Genomic DNA, 8,759 nt, shown 5'->3' with positions numbered 1-8,759 from the left:
ATGTTTTTTTGAATTAGCATCATAACAGAGATTTCAGTTTTAGATACGTAAGACGTCATGAATAAACACAGTCTCCCCTGGAATGTATAAGACTATGCCTCTTTTCTTACGTTAAAAAGAGTCAGGGTTTGATTTCATCGATTTTTACTGATTTCTGTTTTTGTTTTTTGTTTTTATAATCTGTCTCTAAATATTTGAAAATGTTTTAAGCATTCGTTTTATTACATTCATGGCGTTTTCAGTTGGGTAAAGCTTAATAAATATAGTCTCTCTTCAGCCATGATCAATTGTGCTACTTTTAGACAAGTTTACAAAGTTATGCTCCTTTTTTATAGAAAAAAATTTGCATTGTTTTTTCTCAATTCCTAAGGATTTTTTGTGACTGGGTCTTTATAATGTATGTTGAAAGGTTTAAATTTTTTGTATAATCGTTTCATGACAGTTATGGCGGTTTAAGATACATATAAAGTCATAAAGAAATATAATCTCTCTGGCGGTCTGGTCGCCATATTCAAAAGAGAGTTGGTGATGATTTTACCGCTGTTTATGGATTTTTGGGGAATTTTGTTTCATTTTATATATATATCTATAAAAGTCGAAAACATATTTATAATATCTTTATAACATACAAGACTTTTAAGATACGAGAACTGTCACAAATACACATTCTTTTTTTTATGTTTGTAAAAGATTTCAATCCTTTTTCACGTATTTTCATAACATTTTTGGGATCTTGGTTTATGTAATTAATGCAAAAATATCAAATAACGTTTTCGTAGTCGCATCATAACAATTATGGTTGTTACAAGTATGTAGTATGTCATAACTACCCACATTCTCTCTATCTATAGGCCTATAACTAGACTATGCCTCTTGGCACAAGCCTAAAAATTATCATCACATAGTCCTATGTGTCTTCTTAGTTTTGTATTAAAGTAAAGCAAACTTTCTTTGAATGTCGTGTTTAAGCTTTTACTTAAAGATAAACAGCATAATTAAGTAAGGAGGTTTTTGATTGATTTGATTTAACCGTTTTTATCTGTTTTAATTGACTCATACGGTCAGGGAGGCGAATCAAACTGTCTATCTGTCCGACTGCCTATCTCTCTTTCTCTCTCTCAGTCTATCCTGTCTCACTTCGCTTTCTGTCTGTATGTCTGTCTATAAATAGGCCTTTAACCAACGCCTCCACTCTCTCTCTCTCTCTCTCTCTCTCTCTCTCTCTCTCTCTCTCTCTCTCTCTCTTACACGAAACACAAATTATAAAAGTGCCACTTGCAACGATAGCTACCACCCACACCCACGATAGCAATCCATCAGGCAACCAATTATAAGCAATTAAGCAATCAAGTGAGCCCTTTCTCCTCTCCTCCCGCTCAAGCAAGCAGCCAAGCAGCCACCAGGTGAAGTAGACAAATCAAAAGACAAGACAGGACAAAGGACCTTTCCCTCCCGCCGAAGGAGGAGGCGGCAAGTGCGTGCGAGGAAGCTATTAACCCGTGACGTCACTCGACACCTCCGGCGTCATCATGGAATTTATCGTTAGGGCGTCATCAACGGCTTCTTCTTCTTCCTCCTCCACGCTCCTCCTGGTCGTAAGGAGGGGCCTCCTCACTCCTCCTCATTCCTCACCTCCTCAGAGCATCGGTAGAAAACGTTCCCTTGAGAGGATTGTCACACGTCAATCACCCTGTGCGGAGTTTGTTTATGGGCTTATTTTCTCTCTAAATTCCCTCCAAAGGGAATTACTCCCACCGTAATCACGCACACACACATACACACATGCATACACGCACACATGAACACGCCCGCGAGCGAGCGAGCGCGCAAACTCCAACAAAAAGAATGAGGTAACCTAAAACAATAGCCAACGAAGAAGGATATAGACCTAGGCCTATTCCCGTTCAAACAGATGGATCTCTCTAATTCTGATACATTCCGATAAGGCTGAAAGACTCTCTCTCTCTCTCTCTCTCTCTCTCTCTCTCTCTCTCTCTCTCTCTCTCTCTCTCCTACGAAGGGAGGGTATAGGCCTAAGACCATGACTGTTCGAACAACGATGTATTTGTCGAATTCTGATACGTTTTAGCAAGGCTGGAATAGACCCATGCTCAACTCTCTCTCTCTCTCTCTCTCTCTCTCTCTCTCTCTCTCTCTCTCTCATCCAATTTTCTCCGACGGAAATTATGTCTTTGGCCTTCCGTAAATCAAATAGTAGGTTAAAAAAAAAAACAGCTTGAAATAGGCCTATGTAACTGTCACGGTTCAACCTCCATTGGTCTCGGTAACTTTTATGTGTTTTTGAATAAATGTTTTGTTTCTTTATGATGTAAGAAGGCAAAATATGCATTTAAAAAACTTTACTGAGCAAGTATTACGATAAGTGATCAGAATTAGCGAGATTAATATTTTACTTAACGAAAGAAATTAGAGTAATTCCATTTTCTTTGAAACGATTCTCGTATTGCAGAAAATGTATCATTATTTAATGTTAAGTACTTTACTTAGTAAGTAATAAAATAAGTAAAAAGCATAAAAGAAAGATACGCACACACACATAATATATATATATATATATATATATATATATATATATATATATATATATTATGTGTGTGTGTGTGTGTGTGTCACTTAAACACGACACGAGTATTGTCTTAAAAATCAGACAGATTAAGCCACAAATATATAGGCCTACGGAGAGAGAGAGAGAGAGAGAGAGAGAGAGAGAGAGAGAGAGAGAGAGAGAGAGAGAGAGAGAGAGGCTACTTACTGTGGTCCCGCGGACCAACTTTATGTGACGTTTAATATCCAGGGCCTTCCATTTGGGACCCACATTAAGACTCATGATGTAGGCTCGTTCCAGGAATGCAGAGAGAGAGAGAGAGAGATGGGCAAGTCTGACCTTGGGGGTTGGTCCTTACATAATTTTGGCGCAATTGTTTTTCCCGTTAGGCCATGACGAACGGAGATGAGAGTTGGGCCATCATCTCTCTCTCTCTCTCTCTCTCTCTCTCTCTCTCTCTCTCTCTCTCTCTCTTTCAACAAGGACACCAAAGACAAAAATTCTGGTGGAGTAATTATTTTTCTGCTGTGTTCCGCTAAGTTGGTCTACGGAATTCCAAGGCGTCTTAATAATAATAATAATAATAATAATAATAATAATAATAATAATAATAATAATAATAATGGCTACAGAGGGGAGAACTCAAGCGGGAAACAGAAGGAATGATAACAGCGGCACAAGATCACAGGCCCTAAGAACCAGATAATGTTCAAAGAACGATAGATGGAAATAACATCTCACCCATATATGCAGGAAGTGCAATATGAGAAAAACGAGACCATAAACCACACACAGCAAGCAAATGTCCGGCTCTTGCGCGGAACCAGTACGAAAAGAGGCACAATTCAGTGGCAAAAGCCCTCCACTGGAGCCGGTGCAAGAAACACCACCTACCTTGCAAGTAATAAGTGGTACGAGCACCAACCTGAGGGAGTGATAGAAAACGATCAGGCAAAGATCCTCTGGGACTATGGTATCAGAACAGATAGGGTGATACGTGCCACTAGACCAGACGTGACGTTGATTGACAAAACCAAGAAGAGAGTGTCACTCATTGATGTCGCGGTACCATGGGATACCAGAGTAGATGAGAAAGAAAGAGACACTGATAAGTATCAAGACCTGAAAATAGAAATAAGACGGATATGGCATATGCCAGTGGAAATTTTACCCATAATCATAGGGACACTATAGGAGGCACGGCCTCAAGATCCCTGAAAAGGAACCGATACGGGCTGCTCTACGAGCAAGAGCCCGTGAGGCACAAGACCAGCTTAATCTTAAACAACAACAACAACAAAGGAACCTGGAAAAACTATAGGGGCTGAAGTAACACAGCGCACATAGTAAGAAAAGAGATGGACTCCTATAAAGAGGCAGGATGCAACCCGGAACCCCCCACGCTATAAATACCACCCAGTCGAATAGGATGACTGATAGAGCAAAAAAAAAAAATAATAAATAAATAAAAAAAAATAATGATAATAATAATCCAAAGAAACCTCATAATCACATGAGTTAATAAAATAAAATAGAAAAGTAAATCCACAATAATATGTCTGTAACAAGATCAAACAGACACATTATTGTGGATTTATTTTTCCAATAATAATAATAATAATAATAATAATAATAATAATAATAATAATAATAATAATAATAACAAAATTATGGAATTTTTTAGCAATATTTAGTAAATAAAATGTTAATAATGATGAAAATACCTTTGGAATTTATGAAGAATCATAGGATACGGTTATATTGTAGTTCATCTTTGTATAATGTATATTATAAAGCGAGAGAGAGAGAGAGAGAGAGAGAGAGGCCAAACCGTGAGAGAAGACAGGGCAGGGCATTACTGAGAGAGAGAGAGAGAGAGAGAGAGAGAGATGGGAAAAAGGGTTGCAAGCGGTTTTTTGGTGTGGCACCTCTCTCTCTCTCTCTCTCTCTCTCTCTCTCTCTGCTTCACACAACCATCGCCACTACTGAGTCAAGTCAGTATAGCGTCGGCTGTGGTACCGTTGAGACGTCACGCCGGCGTCTCTCTCAATCTCTCTTTGCCGAGTCTTTTTTCACAGCTCCTTAAACCCCCCTCCCTCCCACCCCTCTCTTCCCCAACTCCAAACTCCCCCTTTTTCTCTCAACTACCACTAACTACCTCCATCTCTCTCTATCTCTTTCTCGAATACCCTTAAAAAATATTAGAGGCAGATCTTGCCCCCCTCTCTATCTCTTATCTCTCTCTCTCTCTCTCTCTCTTTCTCTCTCTATCTGTCTATCTCCTTCTCTCGTTCGGACTAAGTATTATCTCATCAGATTATTTTGGGCTATTTCTCTACATGATATTGGAAGACTACTGCAAATTCTACTTCCTCTTCTTCTCCGATTCGACGATCAAGACTTGTTGCTTGTAAGTCTGGACGATTTTATATATTTAAATTTGGTCGATTTTCTATGCATTAAAAAGTAAATTTGGTTGATTTTTTCATAATGAAATTTGGTCGATTTTTTTATGCATCAAAACGTCTGGATGATTTTTTGTTCATATTGAAATTTGGTCGAATTTTATATGCATTAAAAAGTAAGTCTGGATGATTTGATTTTATATTGAAATTTGGTCGACTGATTATGCATTAAAAAGTAAATTTGGTTGATTTTTTTCATATTGAAATTTGGTCAGTTTTTTTATATCAAAAAGTAAATTTGGATGATTTTTTAGTATTTAAATTTGGTCGATTTTTTTTATAAAATAAAAAGTAAGTCTGGATGACTTTATATAGTGGAATTTGGTCGACTTTTTATGCATTAAAAAGTAAATTTGGATGATTTTTTTTATATTTAAATTTGGTCGATTTTTTATGCATTAAAAAAGTAAGTCTGAATGATTCTTTTCATTTTTAAATTTAGTTGATTTTTTATGCAGTAAAAAGTAAATTTGGATAATTTCTTTGTATTTAAATTTGGTCGACTTTTTTATTTATTAAAATGTAAGCCTGGATGATTCATATTTAAATTTGGTCGATTTTTTATGCATTAAAAAGTAATTTTGGTTGATTTTTTTATATTTAAATTTGGTCGATTTTTATGCATTAAAAAGTAAATTTGGATTATTTTTTATATTTAAATTTGGTCGATCTTTTCATGCATTAGAATAAATCTGGATGATTTTTTTTATATTCAATATGGTTGATCTTTTTAGTCACTAAAAAGTAAATCTGAATGATTTTTTATATTTAAATTTGGTCGATCTTTTTATGCATTAAAAAGTAAACTTGGACGATTTTTTATATATTAAAAACTACATTTTGAACATTTTTCATGTATCAAAAAATACATTTGGACGATTTTTTAAATGTTTAGAGCTAAATTTCGATAATTTTTTAGATATTATGAAATACGCTTTGATAATTTTATATATATTAAAAAGTAAATTTGGACGATTTTTTATATACTAAAACTTAAATTTGGACGATTTTCAATATATTGAAAAGTAAATTTTGTCATTTTTATATATCCGGAAATCAATTTTCATAATTGTTTTTATATATTAAAAAGTAAATTTGGACTATTTTCAATATTTTAAAAAATAAATTTGGTAATTTTTTATATATTAAGAAATACATATTGATTATTTCCATATAAATTAAAAAGTAAATTTGGACGACTATTTATATAAAAATAAAATTTTGATAAATTTTTATAAATTATATTAAAAAGTAAATCTGGACCATTTTCAATATATTAAAAAGTGAATTTGGTCATTTTCTTAAATGTTTAAGGGTAAATTTGGTCATTAAAAAATAAAATCTGGATAATTCTTAATATATTAGGAATTAAATGTACTAATATTTTATATATTAAAAATAAAATTTGGATGATTTTCTATATATTAAGAATAAAATTTGCAATTTTCTGTATATCAATAGCAAACTTGGACGATTTCTAATGTATTCAAAATTAAGTCATGATGATTTTTTTATATTTTAAGAATGAAACTTGTTAATTTCTAATACAAAAATAGCAAATCTGGACGATTTTATATATATATATATATATATATATATATATATATATATATATATATATATATATAAAATTAGTCATGATGACTTTTTACATTTTGAAAAATAATTTTGGAAAATTTTATATACGGAAAAGCTTATTTTTGGAAAATGTTCCATATTAAAATTTATATTCGTATCTCAAACACACACATCATTTCCTGTCTCTTCAAAATACGTCTGTTTAAATCCCTCAGCTTTATTGAAATTCAAAATTTAGCAATTTTTAAAAGAATTTAAATGACCTGTGCAATTTTGCCATGACCTGGTGAAAATAATTTTTTTTTATTTGAAAAGAATATGACCTGTGCATTTTGTCATGACCTCGTGAAAAGGGAAAAAAAATTTTAATAAAAAAAGAAAAATAAAAGATTGATATGACCTGTGCATTTTGTCGTGACCTGGTGAAAATATTTTTTTTTTCAATTTTCAAAAATTGATATAGCCTGTGCAATTTTCCATGACTTGGTGAAAATCCTCATTCGTTTTAATTAGGAGAAAAAATTATATGAACCACTGCAGTTTGTCATGACCTGGTAAAAATCGAAATTTTTTTAATCTTAAAAAATTTATATGACCTGCGCATTTTGTCATGACCTGGTAAAATCAACATTTCCTTAATTTTCAAAAACTGATATGACCTGTGCATTTTGTCAAGACCTGGTAAAAATCAACAATTCTTTAATTTTCAAAAACTGATATGACCTCTACATTTTGTCATGACCTGGTGAAAATCAACATTTCCTTAATTTTCAAAAACTGATATGACCTGTGCATTTTGTTAAAACCTGGTGAAAATCAACATTTCCTTAATTTTCAAAAACTGATATGACCTGTGCACATTTTGTCATGACCTGGTGAAAATCAACAATTCCTTAATTTTCAAACACTGATATGACCTGTGCATTTTGTCATGACCTGGTAAAAATCGACATAAGCAAAAGTATTTCCCAGACAGAAAATAGTTGATTTGTGATGTCAAGGACTTTCTGAATGTAAATGAACATGTATTTACATTCTTCAACATTCTTGAATGTTGTGATATGATATAAATCTCTTTAACAAAAAAATATTTTTCTGAAGATTCATCTACGTGAACAAGGACTAAAATAAAAACAAATACAAGACAACAGTAAAAGGAAAAAAATTATATAAAATTAATAAAAATGAACGATTGGACATTAAGATTAAATTCTAGAGCCTTATGGACTGCAGGGAGATTAAAGGAAATGAAAATAATTTCATGAATCAAAATTCTCCTTCTTGAATAGTGCCATTTCGTTCACTCACAAATGACAAAACCAAAATCATCGAGTCAAAAAATCATTCAATCACAAAATAATTGAGTTAGAAAATCATTCATTCACAAAATCATTGAGTTAGAAAATCATTCAATTACAAAATCATCGAGTTAGAAAATCAATCACAAAATCATTAGGTTAGAAAATGATTGAGTTAGAATATCATTCAATACAAAATGATTGAGTTAGAAAATCATTCAATCACAAAATCATTAAGTTGAAAAATCACTCAATCACAAAATCAGTGAGTTAGAAAATCATTCAATCAAAAAATCATTGAGTTGGAAAATCATTCAATCACAAAATCATCGAGTTAGAAAATCATTCAATCGCAAAATCATTTAGTTAAAAAACTCATTCAATCACAAAATCATTGAGTTAAAAAATAATTCATTCACAAAATCATTGAGTTGAAAAATCATTCAATCACCAAATCATTGAGTTAAAAAAAATCATTGAATTGAAAAATCATTCATTCACCAAATCATTGAGTTAAAAAATCATTCAATGACAAATTCATTGAAATAAAAAATCATTCATTCACAAAACCGTTGAGTTGAAAAATCATTCATTCCCACAATACTGAGTTATACATTTACTTTTATCTATTTCATACGTGCTGGAATTCTGGGCGGGGTCACTCCGTGCACTCCGGTAGGAGAGAGAGAGAGAGAGAGAGAGAGAGAGAGAGAGAGAGACAGATCAAAGGCTCTTTCCATATCTCTCATTCATCCCGAGTGTTTGACGAGCTGTTTGAAAAGACACGGAATAATGTGAGGAAATTGAAAAGTACTACAGTTATGAAGTTGGGGGGTAATATCAGCTTCTGTT

At 32.8% G+C, this 8,759-nt stretch overlaps 1 protein-coding gene across 1 annotated transcript in view; it reads left to right on the top strand.

The window, feature by feature from the left end:
* The first annotated feature begins 4,630 nt into the window (after positions 1-4,630).
* The window catches only part of LOC135211923 (uncharacterized), a 216,791-nt gene continuing 212,662 nt past the window's right edge, over positions 4,631-8,759 (top strand). Inside the window, exon 1 of the mRNA XM_064245159.1 lies at positions 4,631-4,976. The gene's annotated coding sequence lies outside the window, so the exon portion shown is untranslated. The remainder of the gene's footprint in view (positions 4,977-8,759) is intronic.

The sequence above is a fragment of the Macrobrachium nipponense genome, chromosome 40 (genome assembly GCF_015104395.2).
Source record: "Macrobrachium nipponense isolate FS-2020 chromosome 40, ASM1510439v2, whole genome shotgun sequence".
In the NCBI taxonomy this organism is placed as follows: Eukaryota; Metazoa; Arthropoda; class Malacostraca; order Decapoda; family Palaemonidae; genus Macrobrachium; species Macrobrachium nipponense.
This window is presented reverse-complemented; position numbering and strand designations above follow the sequence as displayed.